The sequence below is a fragment of the Pollicipes pollicipes genome, unplaced genomic scaffold (assembly GCF_011947565.3).
Source record: "Pollicipes pollicipes isolate AB1234 unplaced genomic scaffold, Ppol_2.1 Scaffold_4740;HRSCAF=5597_pilon_pilon_pilon, whole genome shotgun sequence".
In the NCBI taxonomy this organism is placed as follows: Eukaryota; Metazoa; Arthropoda; class Thecostraca; order Pollicipedomorpha; family Pollicipedidae; genus Pollicipes; species Pollicipes pollicipes.
The window spans coordinates 32,394,761-32,410,251 of NW_023596545.1; the positions used below are offsets into that span (position 1 = coordinate 32,394,761).

General features: G+C 50.9%; 1 protein-coding gene across 1 annotated transcript in view; it reads right to left on the reverse strand.

The window, feature by feature from the left end:
* LOC119098218 (thyrotropin-releasing hormone receptor) overlaps positions 1-13,885 on the reverse strand; it is a 50,645-nt gene extending 36,760 nt beyond the window's left edge. Inside the window, exon 1 of the mRNA XM_037221146.1 lies at positions 13,575-13,885. The gene's annotated coding sequence lies outside the window, so the exon portion shown is untranslated. The remainder of the gene's footprint in view (positions 1-13,574) is intronic.
* Positions 13,886-15,491: the final 1,606 nt, after the last annotated feature.

Sequence of the window (15,491 nt, forward strand, 5' to 3'; positions counted from 1 at the left end):
ATTTAAGTTTATCATAGCCATTTACGTTTTCTTTAATCAAGTTTTTGGATCTGGTAGCTCAGTTGGTAAGAGCGCCTTCCTTCCGATTCACCCTCCCGTGGGCACGGTGGATTCGGGCCGTCTTAAAAGCTTCCTGTCTATCCCTGACGGCGATAGCGGCCGGCGGCTGTGGCTCAGGACTAACTATTTAACGTGTTTGAATGTTTGTCAAGGTGCTACGAGCTATCGCCTTTTAAATCGCTAAAATCAGTGGGTGAAAACCTTCATAGCAGGTATTACGTATGCATATTCATTGTTATTTATACCAACTAGATGCTACTGACTTTCTGCTTTGAACAGAAATGGGTATAATTTATTTAAAGGATTGGGCCTGCCCTAATTTTTGTCAATTTCTTGTTTTTAGAACAAGGCAAAAGTTACCACTTTAAAAGGCGTCTGTTCCCAGGTGCAAGGCAACCGGAATAAGGTCAGTTTTGCACAGCTTTCTTTGGCTGTTCCCGACGTGATGCTACGGACGAAGACGCTGCCATATTTAACAGCTTAACGCAAAAGACGAAAGGCTGCATATACAGCCATTAGAGGCGTCTATCGGCTAACAGCACTTGGCGGTGAGGTGGCACGTTCAGCCCTCAGAGGCCAGCCACTGGCCGCCCATCCGGGCCGCTAGCGGCGATGTCCGAAGGCGATGCGCCATCAGCCGTCCGAGGACGCCCAGGGCACAGGCGCGGTCCCAGAATACACGGCTCCGTCAGCGACGTGTCGCGTGGCGACGTCTGCCGCGACGCAGCTGGAGCGCCGACGCCGACCGGCGCGCGGCGACAATCCCCGCCGAGCCGGGCCGCAGCTGGGGCGCCGACCCCCGCCTCGTCGCCGTCGTTTGTAACCGTCAGCGCCGTTCGTTGCCTGTCGACTTTTTGCCCGGTGTCGACAACTGCGCCGACATGGTTCAGGCGGAAAATCTTCCATGTCGCACACGGAAGACATCGGTGGGGTCCGCGAGCCAACGACAGCAAAGGGGAGCTGCCAAACTGGGCGGGGCAGCTGACTTTATGTATTGCTGCCATGTGATGACCAGATGTTTTCGAGCATGATCATTTAATTTTTACATGATCATTTAATTTTAATTTTATTACATTTAATAATACGGAGCTGATGTGTCTATTTAATCGGTAAACAATGCGGAGCTGATATGCCCATTTAATTACTAAACAATGCGGAGCTGCTCTGCCAAAGCTCACGATTAGCCTCCCCCCCCCCCCCCACGCTATTGTGGTTACGATCATGATGAGTATTGCTTTCTCTTCCTGATTTACTTTTTGTTTTCCCCACCATACTCCATACACTAGCCTAAAAATTAACATTTGCACGTGTTTCCCCGAAATGAAATGTTCTGCATGCATGCCTGTCGCACGCGTCCATACATAATGATCATGATGCGGTAGAAAAAAAGCTTGGTAGCAATGCTTCTGATTAAAAAAAAAACATTAACCATTAAAAAACGACGTACAAAGGCGATCGAAAAAGTGGCCTAAGGGATTGGGCATATTGAAGCATGCTGTTGAGTGCAATCACTCAAAACTTACTGTATGCCCACAGGCGCGCACTCGGCGCTTTCGTAACGAATGAAGTCCAGACCTTCGAAAGGCGCCTTGGCTGTATGTTTTATGAACACCATTCGAATTCCAGGTTTTGCGTATTGGAGAGGGGGGGGGGGGGGCAGTAACACGCCAAGCGCCAAGCTCTGCCCGTCATAAAATCCAGTGTCATCCACTGGCATGGGAGTAACCACTAAGAGGCGAGGCTACCGGTGATATGTTCACCATTTTGTACAGACTTAGATACAGACCGTAAATACAGACGTACAGACCTCCCGGCTCAGGAGTCCGGCCGACCAGCCCAGGAATCCGGTCGCCCGGCCCGGGAGTCCAGCCGCCCAGCCCAGGAGTACGGCCGCCCAGCCCAAGAGTCCGGCCACCCGGCCCAGGACTCCAGCAAGCCAGCCTAGGAGTCCAACCGCCCAGCCCAGGAGTACGGCCGTCCAGCCCGGGAGTACGGCCGCCCGGCTCAGGAGTCCAGCAAGCCAGCCTAGGAGTCCAGCCGCCCAGCTCAGGAGTGCGGCCGCCCAGCCCAGGAGTACGGCCGCCCGGCCCAGGAGTGCGGCCACCCTGCCCAGGTGTCCGGCCGCTCGGCCCAGGAGTGACCTACGCCTCCCCTGCTGACGACCGGTCCCCGCCGGAGCGACAGGCAGCCCAGCACGGCGCCGCCCCGCCCCCGCTCCCGCCGGGCGGGTTATCTCCTGTCACCGCCGTTCGTGCGATAGACGGCACCACTTATCGCGCCCCGCGGCCCGCCGGGGGCGGGCAGAGCCCCATCACTCCGGGCTCCCTGGCCCCTGCCACGGCTCATTGAGCTCAATGCTCATCTCTGAGGTGATGCATTGATAGTCAGCTCTGGACCAATTCGGCCCGAGCGGAACCCATGGCCAGCGGGGAACCTGCAGAAAGAGTACGGCAGATGACCCGCAGCGGATTAATACCCAGCAGTGAGCTGATCGTCTGCAGGAGATGACAACCGTGAGAACTGTGCCCAACAGTCGGCATCAGGTAAGAAGACGTCAGAGAACCGCTAGCCGTCTGTTAACCCGAAGTCAACAGTGGAAAAACAGGCGTAAATGGCCGGTAGTCTCCGCTGGATCGATAGTCAGCAGAAACTGACGGTTCGCATGGGATCGGTAGTTATTTCTCTACCGATAGTAAACGGTGAGTGAGTGGTCGACAGTAGACCGATGACCAGCAGCGGACGAAGGTTCGCGTTGGACCGACACCCAGCAGAAGACCGACAACAGTGGACCGGCAGTCAGCAGAGGATCGAAAGTCAGCATGTTGGGCCGGCAGTTGGCAGCAAACAGACCTCAGCAGTAAACAAAGTGTCAGCAATAGACCGGTGGTCACCAGTAGACCGATAGCCAACAGTAAACCAATGATCAGCAGTAGACCGGTGGCGAGCAGAAGACCAATGATCAGCAGTAAACCGATGGTCAGCAGAAGACCGGTGGTCAGCAATAGACCGATGGTTGGCAGTATACCGATGGTCTGCAGTAGACCGATAGGTAGCAATAGACGATGGTCAGCAATAGACCGAAAGTCAGCAGAAGACCGATGGTCAGCAGTAGACTGAAAGACAGCAGAAGACCGATGGTCAGCAGTGGACCGATGATCAGCAGTAAACCACTGGTCAGAAGTACACCGATGGTGGGCAGAAGATCAACGGCGAATAGTGGAAAAGCACGCAGCAGAAGACTGTCGCCCAGCAAGAGACCTATGGTTGGAAGCAGACCGATGATCAGCAATAAACCAATTGTCAGCAGTAGACCAGCGGTAAGCAGTAGACCGCTGGTCAGCAGTGGACTCGACTAGCCGGTAGTTACCGACGGACGGGCTGTTAGTGTTAGTCCGGTAATTATCACCAAACTGATAGCTATCATTACAGCAAGAACGGATATCCAGAAGTGAACCGAAAGACCAGCAGTGAGCTGGGGTAGGCAGTGAGCAGTGTACTGATGGTCATCGGTTCACCTATGCTGGGCAGTAAACCGATGGCCAGTGATGGACCAGTACTCAGCAGTGGAACAGCAGTCAACAGCGAAGAGGCAGACGGCGCGGTATCAAAATTCACCAATGAATGGACTTATCAATGAACCGATAGCTGCCAGCCGATCGATGGTCATCACTGAAATGACGGCCAGCCATGGACCGGCAGTATGCACTGGAGCGATGTTTATCATTGGATATGAGCCAACAGTCGTGTCAGCCAGTCAGTCATATCAGTGGTTTGTCCGACAAGGGAGAAAAAAGGTGCACGGCCTTGGCACATAAGCTGGGATGAGCTGCATTACAATGCCTACGTAGCGTACTTCATTGGGTTCCGGTAGGAAATGCCCCGTACTTGAACTGAAATGTAAGTTCTTAATATTTTTCAACAGCTCTTAGTTATCCCGATACACTTTTGGCGCTGATGTGACACCTCGCGCCTGGCTTAACATGTGGGGGAAAGAAAAGGAACTTTGCGCACCGTGAATGGAAGTTTCCTGCACGAAGAAGTTGCCATTCTTCCAATTAACACTTATTACTGGAGTTCAGAGTATGCGGATCCCGGAGGGATACGCGTGCAACTTTGACTACGGCGGCGTATTTCATGTAAGTGGCGTTCCAGACCAGGGGCGTAGTTTAGCAAACAGTAAACAATTATTTTGTTCCAGCTTTCCCACAGTATATCACACCATAACTGTGCGGCTTGGAAATGTAGTTACACAATTTGCACTTGCAAAAAACCGCACCCAAACTTGGGTGAATACCACACAGTTGAAGGTATGACTCGACGCCGTGTGATTATCATGATATCATCATTATCATAACTAATACCGACTTGCACCCGCACGTCCGCTTTACCATGGGACATAACATGTAACGTATTGCCGTGTACATGTCATGAGATGATGACATTAGTTCCAACCGGCGGCAAGGCGGCACTTTCGGCAATATGAGACGTTTCTCACATTGTTGTCAAATGTTGGTGGTTTGCAGCACAGATGTTGGCCATCCCCTCGCATTCAACACAGATTGGGCACCATCGAGCTATATTCGTATTTATTTGAGAAAATCGTCTCTTCAACCCTTTTACCACCGTGAGGCGCCACTGTTGCTACTGAGGAAATGGGCGCGGCGGCCGCGTAACGACGTCGATAGTTATGGTACCCGCACAATTCCCATTAGGTGCTATTGCTTGCGCCTCGTTTGGTGGTGGGCATAAAACCCTAATCATCATCATCATCAGCATCGTCTGGTAGCGGCCACTTTCTCCTCGTGCTATAACAGCTACGGAAGAAATCGCAGCTGCAGGAGGTTAGGTACTTCCAGGTACTTGGAGGTTAGGTACTTGCATCGCCGCAACGAGTGTCGTAGCAGCGTTCCTCCCACGTCAACGATATTTGTGTACATTGCAGTAAGGTTGTTGACAACTAAAACCCAGCAATCAACCAGTGTTGAACAAAATCAAAACAAAATATCAAAATAAAAATAAAAACAAAATAGAGTGAATACAAAGACAAACGGCTCATTTTGTACAGGAAGTATCCTATGCATACTCGTATTACACGGAAGTCGGCATTTCTTGTATTATGCTCTCTCTCTCTCTCTCTCTCTCTCTCTCTCTCTCTCTCTCTCTCTCTCGCTCTCTCCTCTCCTCTCTCTCCTCTCTCTCCTCTCTCTCTTCTCCTCTCTCTCTCTCTCTCTCTCTCTCTCTCTCTCTCTCTCTCTCTCTCTCTCTTCTCTCTCTCTATCTCTCCTCTCTCTCTCTCTTCTCTCTCTCTCTCTCTCTCTCTCTCTCTCTCCTCTCTCTCTCTCTCTTCTCTCTCTTCTCTCTCTCTCTCTCTCTCTCCTCTCTCTCTCTCCTCTTCTCTCTCTCTTCTCCTCTCTCTCTCTCCTCTCTCTCTCTCTCTCTCTCTCTCTCTCTCTCTCTCTCTCTCTCTCTCTCTCTCTCTCTCTCCTCTCTCTCTCTCTCTCTCTCTCTCTCTCTCTCTCTCTCTCTATCTCTCTCTCTCTCTCTCTCTCTCTCTCTCTTATCTCTCTCTCTCTCTCTCTCTCTCTCTCTCTCTTCTCTTCTCTCTCTCTCCTCTCTCTCTCTGGGCCGGCCAGACTGAGCACGCTGTTCGGTGCGCACAAGCCTCACGGCTACGCAGTGTTACTCGTAATGTAAAAACCGTAACCTGGATCTAGCGACAAGATTTGAATCACGCCCAAGACATCTGAAAGTGGTATGCTGATACCGCGGTTCGGCTCATCTCTCGGTATATATTTCTTCCTTCGACTCTTGCAAAGATGCATCTTCCCGCAAAGAATCATCTTTTGCTTATTTCATGGTTCCACCAAAGAACAAACACCAACCAGCCAGTGCACTGAACACCACAGGATAAAAAGAAGGAAACTCACAGACATTCATAGATCACTTCATCTGCCCGCAAACAAATATCACATGAACTGTGCACGTCAGTATCCAATTCGAGGGACATTAGCATATTAAGTGAACAACTGCTATAAGTGTCCAGCCGATCTCAATGCACTAGTGTTCTAAGTGGGTCCAACCCCGCAGCTGCGGGTCTTGTCCTCGCCCGGCCGCCGCCGCCCTGCTCCCAGCCCTCCGCTATCGCGCGCCGCCAGCGCGCCGCACGTTAGCCCGGGGCGGCGGCCGACGTGGCTGCCGCCGCCGGCGACCCGGCCGGGCGGGGTTGGTGGGGCGGCCACCCACGGCAGCCGGCCGTGATGTCATTGGGGCTTTGCGACGCACTCGGCTGCTGAGGATTCATGGCGTCGCCTGTCTCTCACCCTGGCAGGATGGGCGGGCACCGCGGGGAATCAAAACCCGTACCTCTGGTTTCCCAGACGCGCCGTGGTTAACGCAGACGCCTTAACCACGCCTTAACGCAGACGCCTTAACCACTACACTACCGCCCCCCCCCCCCCCCCCCCCCCCCCCCCCAGCCAGCCGACCTGCGTGGGTCGACGCGCCGCGACTCGTCGCGCTCGCGCCACCGCCCGCCGCCCGCCGGTCGCCGCCGCGTTCAGCTGATGAATAGCCGACCGATTGGCTGCTAAACGAGGTCGTCACAATGTCCGGCGCTGATTGGCGGCCAGTGTGAAGCGACAGGCAGATGACGGGTGGCCTCGCGGTGCTCTGAAACCCTGTCTCTGATGCTGCGCTGGAAAGGCCGACTAGCATTGACGTTGTTCGTTCTGAAATACACAGGCACAGGTGGCTCCAGCTAGTGTTAGTGATAGACAAGGATACATTCTTTCTGCAAATGGCTTAATTATGATCCCAGGATTTTTCAAGACACTTGAAGGGGGTATCCTATCGTTGTGACATATTTCAAAGAACATGCTTAAGTGAGACTTCAGGACTTGTTACGTCTAGTAATAGCACTGGGTAATGCAATTACAGCACCGTCAAGACATAGCAAGTAAATCAATTTTGATTATTTTGGAGTCCAAATCACGCTGGGAAAGCTTTTTAACACCGCTAAGCTTCTTCCCCACAGTCGCGATCACTGTTGTCATGACAACGACCGTGCGCGCCTTTACTGGTGCGAATAAAAGAACGTTTGTGATTGGCCCAACGAGCAAGAACATGTTACAGAGAAGTTGGTTGATTAACGTTACATGTCCGTCCATCGATCATGTCAGTCAAACGCGTCTGGAAAAGAGCCGCTGAGGATAATTGTGGCGAAGGGGATAATTCGAAGCACTAGGATAACGTTTCGAGGAATTCGCCGGATAATAGCTTCATGCTTGTATATTGTTTTGCCTGAACAGTGTTTCAAGCTTTCGTGGCTTGTATTGCACAAGCGTTTCGAAACCTTAGTGTGTCGCAAATATTACAGTACAAACACGTTTGAAAAAGCAAGGTAAATAAAATCCATTACCTTCGAAGTGGTGGGCAGGAAGTCAAGTGAGATCTCTCCAGCTTGGTCGACTACTTGAAACTAAGATTCTGAGGCATTCAGAAGGATTTCGAGAACACTAGTATTATTAATCAAATCGCAAGCGTATGATGTAACGATAAATGAAAAGTATAAAAAGGGGAGATACTTCCTTCAAGTAAAACTTTGCTACGATTTTTTTTAGAACAATATTGCTAAAAACAAATCGCACTTTGAACTCAACGCGGCACTTATTTCCATTATGAAATGTGTTCAAAGCCTGAGTACATGATCGAGTCGTGAAAACATATTCTATGATGTCGAAATTTCGTTTATGCCTCCGGACAGACATTTAATACTACTTAATAAGCAACACCCAAGTTTAATTGTTGACGAATGACACGTAATAGCTAGCGGGCCGACAATTGTAAAGCGGCATGGACTGGCGGCGCAACTACTGTGAGCGGAGGGCATAAGTGGACAGCATTTACGGGCCACTGCCACTTGCCTTGCTGGGAATGCACTCCATCTTGAACTCACGGATAACTATGCAAGAGCACCGTGATGCAGGGGCGAAGCACGAGCGCCTTACGATATTTCGTTCAGCACACATCCAGCACCGCTCTGGGCCACCTCTCAGGAGATCGGAGAACTGCAAGTGAGTGCTGACACACAAACGTTCCATGACACGATCAACTAATGGCGTATTGACGAGAAAATTTGCTAAATAGAGACATTGTGCTGCTTCCATATCTTCAAATGTGGAACATTCCGTTTAGCGGTACATGCAGGGACACGGTCTGGGTCTTGGTAAGGGGGATGGAGCAGTGCTGGCAAATAGCCCCCGCTGTTGACAAGGATTTCCAAACAATCCAATGATATAGGTCATTTGATATCGAGGGGTACAATTTCGCTCGTTTTACCTATTTGCTTGTGCCTTTTTAATTGAAGCGGAACCCCAAAAAACACCAGAAGACGTAATTTTGCCTGTATTTTGAGGCCAATAAACCACGGAAATGAAATGTTCTACGATTACTTTGAACAAAGCGCCGGAGACCGTCACATTTACAATCGTTTAATGAGTTCCCATAGGCGGATCCGGGGGGGGGGGGGGCACGGGGCCATGGGCCCCCCAAAACCTCTGAGAGTATGTTTTGCCCCCTCCCCCAAAAAAACATTCTCAGAACTTCATAAAAGTTTCGCCTACTTACTGTCTATGTTAGCTTAAACTGTTCTGTTTTGCTTTAACTTCTGTTCAAGATTCAAAAGCATTTCGGTGTTTTTTTTATTTTGAATGATGTCCCTGCTAGGTACTCGCGAGAGGCACCATGCACTGGACCTCGGATCCCACACCACCCAGCTGGCGACGAACGGCTGCCCCCACCCCCCCAAAAAACAACACCAGGCTAGATCTGTCCCTGTGAGTTCCTCTAAACCTTTAGCGCTGAGTGTCTCTGTCAGACTTTTCTGGTTCTACGGATACATTGAGGACCCCGTTAATGTTGATTGTAGGTCGAAATGTGGCAAAAATTTCAACTTCTTGACCAACCCATGTTCATCCGGCTATTTTGAGCCTTCTTTCACAATCGCATCGCGAAAAAATTGCCTACGTTTTGAGCACGCGTGTTCGAAACCTTTTGAAAAACATCTCGGACGCCTGGCGTCGTGATCTGCCTTGGCCGCGCGGCGTCGGTCCCGCGGCTGACACTGGGCGGCGGCCAGCAGGAGACGAAGACGGTGACGCATCTGAAAGAAATATCTTTGAACGCTTGATGTATCAATTCGTCCGGTTAAGAGGTTCTCCGGCCGGAAATTTTCCTGCTACGATTTTAGGTTGGTAATACGAACGGTCGCATTTACAGCATCGCGGTACTGATGACTGGTGGTGGAACTGGAAGAGTGAGGGTAGAATCTCTACTAGTTAACAGGTGGCCGCAACTGTTGATCTGTTCAGAAGACGACCTCAAAATTATACATGTGGGCTCTGCGCGCCAGTCTAATATTTGAACGGTACGAATGGATTTTGAAAGACCCGCGTCATGTGCTCAATGCCAGGCAGGCCGGCCACGCTGGGTGCGGCGGTTTTCGACGGCCAGGAGCACGGCGGCGGACGCCCCCCCCCCCCCCCCTATTAGGGGTGGCTCGGTCACATGACCGGTCTTCGTACCCTGTCGGCGATAGATGGACTGATGTCGTGCTGGGGCTGGCGGAAACACTGAATGGTGGCCACCGCTGCAGATAGCCTATTGTGACGTGGCGTTTGTGACGGACGGACGTGCGCCATGTGCATGGTTAACCTTGTAGCGCGAATAACCTAAGCACGGTGGTGCGGGCCTGCATCTATGTAGGGATCACAGCATAGCGCGGTCGGTATCAAGGCTCATTCTCGCACGCCCGGCACCTGGCGCCTGGTGTCACCAGCAACAGCGGTGTCAGCGGATAGCGCAGCTCGTTTTGACGGAAACCGCAACCCCGGCTATAGCTGTTTTTGCTCCCGAGACTGCGAGCGTGCAGTCTCAAAACTTTGTGATATAATTTGTTCCACAAGCCGATTTGGGAACAGGACAGACATACTGAAGCAAACATGGGTTGGCTTTTTCCATCCTTTGCATTACTTTGATCCATCCTAATAGACACTTGCGAGGCCCCTTATTTTCGTGCGTGCAAAAGGCCTATGAGTAGAGCACTAAGTGGCACACTGTATTTCCCAGTCACTGCTGAAGAGCTATTCCATCCCAGCGTGGGGAGCCTACCAGTGGCTATTCTGAGGACATAGGGCTGAGGTCTCCTGGTCAATTCAGAGGCTATTAGAGGGATGCGTCACACCTTAGTTTCATCGCTAATGCAGCAGGCCCTCTGACCACGGCAAATGGCCCCGAATCGACACGGGGCCTTCATTGATGCAAGAAGATCCTTTATCGCCTCAGGAGCCTAATAATTGGCGCAAGACTGTAGCCAGGCTTAACGGGCACCTGGTTGAAATGGGATGCCTCCCGTTCGGTACCGGATTCCCTTATTGACACAGGGCTCTTTCACTGTCTCACTATAAACTCTCACCATGAGTTCTCATAGTTTTACGGAAGTGCTGAGATGAAGTATTAGTATCACGGATGAAATTGTTGTTCAGACTATTGTCCTCGTATTGTGTGTTACCACTTACAATAACTATATGTACATACTAACACACCAGACGAGAATGATGTGGGCTCGTTGCGAAATGCAACAGTTCTGGTAGAGAACATGCTTTAGTTTTCATGTAGATAACCTGTTCAATACTTGGAAAGGAAAACCAGCGGCGTAAAAGCCGGCACGCATGGGCTAAAATTGGCGATTGACTGGTTTCCAGCCCGGGCATATGAAATTGGGCCTTGTACAAACGAGACTGATAAAGACTACTGCAATGAGAACCTAGTCCCTCTCCATTCAACCAGTCGTGCCCCGGATGGGACGCATAGTAAATAATTTTGAAAATCGCACGATGTTAATAAGCTAAAAGCTTCTAGAATTGTCAGCTGTTAATCGCTTCGTGCTCCTAGGAGAACATTCTCCCTGCTCGTGGATGGCTACTAAGGCTGAACAGTGTAGCGTATTTAAGAAAACCTCTCGCCTACTCACGCCGACGATTCAAGGCTCGGTCAGCTGCGGGCTCTCCGCACGAGCGGCCGAAGTACACTAGCTTGGGTGATAAAAGTCTATCTCTTTCAGATGGTCTGCTTTTAAAACCAAGACACTCACTTAACAGGCTATCTTGTTTTAACGGGCCTGTTCCACATTGGTATGGGGTTTTGGACTGAGATGTCCATTTTCAAGATAGTTCCCTGAAGTTCACAGTAATGCCCCGTTTAAGAATTCAAATCCTCTTGGTTCTGACGTGGGCCTGGGGTACCCCTGCCGTGGTCTGGAGTACATTCACACTCTCACCCTCACCTCCCTTCCCCCCCCCCCCCGCCCCTCATCGCAACGATTCTCATTTTGTTTAAGCTCTCGGCGTGCTATTTTAGCTTGGTTCCACAGAAAGCAAGTTTGACTCCACGTATAATTTTCCAATCCCTCCGAAGTGAAGTCCGGACTTCGCACATGAGTCCGTGTCCGAGTCCATGCCGTCTGATCTTGAGCTTAACTCGAGTTCAACGGTTCCAGAGCACATGAACCCGTGTCTCACACTCTCACGTTCATCACCTGTCTTCCTAATTCGCTCAAGTTCATCTGTTCCGTGCATAATGCCAAAGTACAAAATTGCCCTGGGCAAGGGAACTCAGGGAATTGACTATCGAAGGTGTTATGACCTTATTTTTACTTTATATTTGTGGTTCTAGAGCGCGTCAGCTACATTGACTATCTATCGCAGGGCCCTAACGCACCTGGCCATAGCCCTGCAATATAGCTTTTTTGACCATTTGTTTTCGCCCCAATGGTTCGGTCCTAATACATTTAACTTTAACCTACCAGCTCGGTAATCCATATTTGTCCGGCCATTCCGGCTAGCCCGGGTCAAAGTCGGAGCATCAGGCTTAAGTAACAGGGCATTAAGTGTTCTGTGGTATTAATGAGCTCGCGAGAATTTTTTCATAAAAACTGATGTATGTCCAGAAAGAGGCCGATCACGGTGATGAAATCCAATGGTATCACAACATTTCGAGACTCTTATCCACAAATCATGACGTGGTCTGAAGCGGTGAACTTGAAAACATTCATACATAGAGATGTAACCGACATTGCGCACAGTGTGTCGAAATCCAAATACAATTTCTCACATAATCTCTGGTTTTCGTTGTGCGGAATTATTACCGCACATTCCCCTCAGTCGTTGCTTCTGATGGTGAAGAATGTAACATATCATATACGCGGGCTCACATCAGCCGTCATTGGTCCTCGATTCACTGACTGCGTGCGCGTTGAATTATAATAAGCCACGAAGCAGACATTGGGAATTAGTTTGAGAACACCCGATATTTCTAGCAGTGCTCACCGTCACAAGTGGTCTAACCACTGCTTCCATTCAGCGTCACAAGTGGTCCAACCATCGTTTCATGCATTTCTATAACCAACATTTCCTACCATATTGCGGATCGGTTATTCCGGGCATAAAAACGTTTAATAACGTTTTCATGCGTCAATTTGCTCTAGTATGGATCGCTATTAGCGACTCAGTGCCATTATATTTCTATGTTTTCACGTTTCTTAAAGCGTTTCGCACGTTGGTGTACCTTCCTGGCAAATGGTCTGCCTTTAAAGCTGAGGCACTAATTTTCCTTAACAAGATGCACCAAATTTTAGGCATGCCGCGTCAAGCCAGGCAAATGCCAAGCAGGCCAATTAGCAAAACAGTGGCGATACATGAAAAGTCATGGATATGTTAAATGAGTTATACAACAGTGTATAACTCATTTAACATATCCCATCATCGACATCCCACCTCAACTATTCCCGTTGGAATAACGTGTTCGTGGGACTGCTCGTGGGACCTGTTCCGTCATAAACTGACATGCTGAACGTGGCTTTCAACATGAAAAAGGGACCCGTTTGGCGGCAAATGGTCATCCTGCACCATAATTCCTTGTGAAGAAATGATGTGAGGTAAGAGACCATCGGCTGACCTATCGTGACCTTGAGCCTAGATAACATCGTGTTCACCATATTCATCAAGATGACGCACATTTGTTTCAGTTACAGACCTTTGAAGCTCTAACTCCCGTCACTACCACTCGACGCCCGCCGGACATGTCACCAGCATCAAGAGGGAAGGGACGACATGGCGCCTTTGATGTCACGCACGCATCTGACGGCTAACCATGCGTCTGACATCGTGTGTCCGCGCAGTTCATCATGTTACTCACGCCCGCGCGCGCATTCCTATGTGCAGTGGGATTCCGCGCGAACGTGCACACGAACCGACTGCACGCTTGCCGGCTTCAAATTGGTGCCGCCGACACCACTTTCATTAAAATGACTAAAGTCGTGAACAGGTGCGACTGTGTAAAGTGCAGTATGCGGCTCACATGGGAGTACCACGACAGCAAAGCGGCGGACACGCTCAGAATGTTTCTCACGTCAGACGCTCAGAATGTTTCTCACCTAAGACGCTCAGAATGTTTCTCACCTCAGAAGCTGCGCTGGCGCGGGGAGCGTCCGGGCGGTCCCTCAGCTGCCGATACTCGGCCTCGATCCGGGAGCGATCCGACCCGCCTCTGCTCTGCGCAGGCAGACCGCCCGCTGGCCTGCTTGTGCACGGTCGGATGCCCCGGATCTGTCGGTCCCCAGCCAGTGGGGTCCACAGAGCCTCTGCCGTCCACAGATGAGCCGGTCGGTCTGTCCACAGCGGAGTCGATCCACCTCTGTCCGTCCACAGCGGAGCCGATTCACCTCTGTCCGTCCACAGCGGAGCCGATCCACCTCTATTCGTCCTCAGATGAGCCGATCCGCCTCTGTCCGTCCACAGGCGAGCCGATCCACCTCTGTCCGTCCACAGAGGAGCCGACCACCTCTGTCCGTCCACAGACGAGCCGATCCGCCTCTGTTCGTCCCCGCTCTCGGCCCGACACCCGCAGCTCGATGCGCGCCGCTGAGCCGCCTCGAGCGGCCGACTCGACACGCCGGACAGCCCCGGGACGCGCTCCGACGCCGGCGGCCGAGGCGCCAACTGAGACCCCAGGGTGGGCGCAGACGAGGGGGGGGGGGGACGACGACCGACGGGATAACGCAGGCGCCGACAGACGTGGCGGCGGCGGCGTCATCATGAACGCAATCACGGGCGAGACTTGCGCCGGTGGTGGAAGGAAAGGAGGACACATTCCACCTCGTCGCAGGTCTTCCGGTCTGTTTTCAGAACATTGGCGGTGTGCGTGTGCGGCCCTATTATGGTGATCTGATGCGATGCGATCTCTCGTCGCAGCAAGTGACTTGGTTTGCTTTCCTGCACGCAAGCGCAACATTTCCTGTCCTTGTCGGATATCAGCCTCTCAGGTAATGATAATGATATGGGCAGGTAATGATAAAGTAGCCTCGAAGATAGTTGACAATTTGATCATCTGAGGACCAGATAAGGTCACTCACCTGGAAAGTTCATGAGTGATATTTTGATTCCAAACGGTATCTAGGTTGAAGCGGTGTGAATGAGGAGATTTGAGGGTACTTCGAACACTTATCTCGAGTATGGCCTTGGCTGACGTTTAACCGAACAGACACAACACAGATAACTCAAAAGTTGACACAAGTGATACACAACTGGTCCTACCTACCGTGTTTCGTGCTTTGAGCTTTCTGCCTACATTAATAGACGAGTAGCTGCCTCGTAACCATTCCGTGACGAGCCCAGGTGATGAGTATACTTACTCCTGAAGCTCATCGATATCATTGTTTTTAACTATGATAGACCAGAGGTAAGCAGTGGAAGATCATTTATGCGTAAAATGAGACTAATTGGGCAAAGATGCACCCTTCGGGCACCCTCATAACAACTTTTGATAAGGTGATGTGGTAGGTCGTGTTTTCGTGTATAATTTTCGATCAAATGAATATGATCAGATGATGCGAGTTTTTAAAAGCAAATCAATCTGAATAGTGTCGGGAGCCTTTTGCAGGTCAAAGCGTACTCCTAGAACGTATTCACCTTCCTCAAATACTTCGGCACATGTTCGTGCAAAAGCAAAACTGGTCAAATTTCACGGACTGGATCACTCCACGGATGGCGGATCAACCCACGGGCGGATTGGACAAGATCCGTTGGATTCTTCACAACGAATGCGACTTTTCAGAAAACGGCTAACCATCGGCGTGGCGTAAATAGGCTGAGTGAGATTCCGCGTGTGCGGGGGCCTGGTGTGTCTCACAGCTCATCCGCTAGCCAACAGGGATTCCCTTGTTCCCTTTTGTTGCGCCTTGGTTCTCCAGTTTCTCACACATGCGTCCCTGTCCCGAAGGGCTGGGCAGTCGTGATAAGAACGGTCAATGAGTGGCCCGGACACTCTCACTGTGGCCGATCAGTGAGGCGCCGGTCCCACAAGTCCGCTGTGGCCGG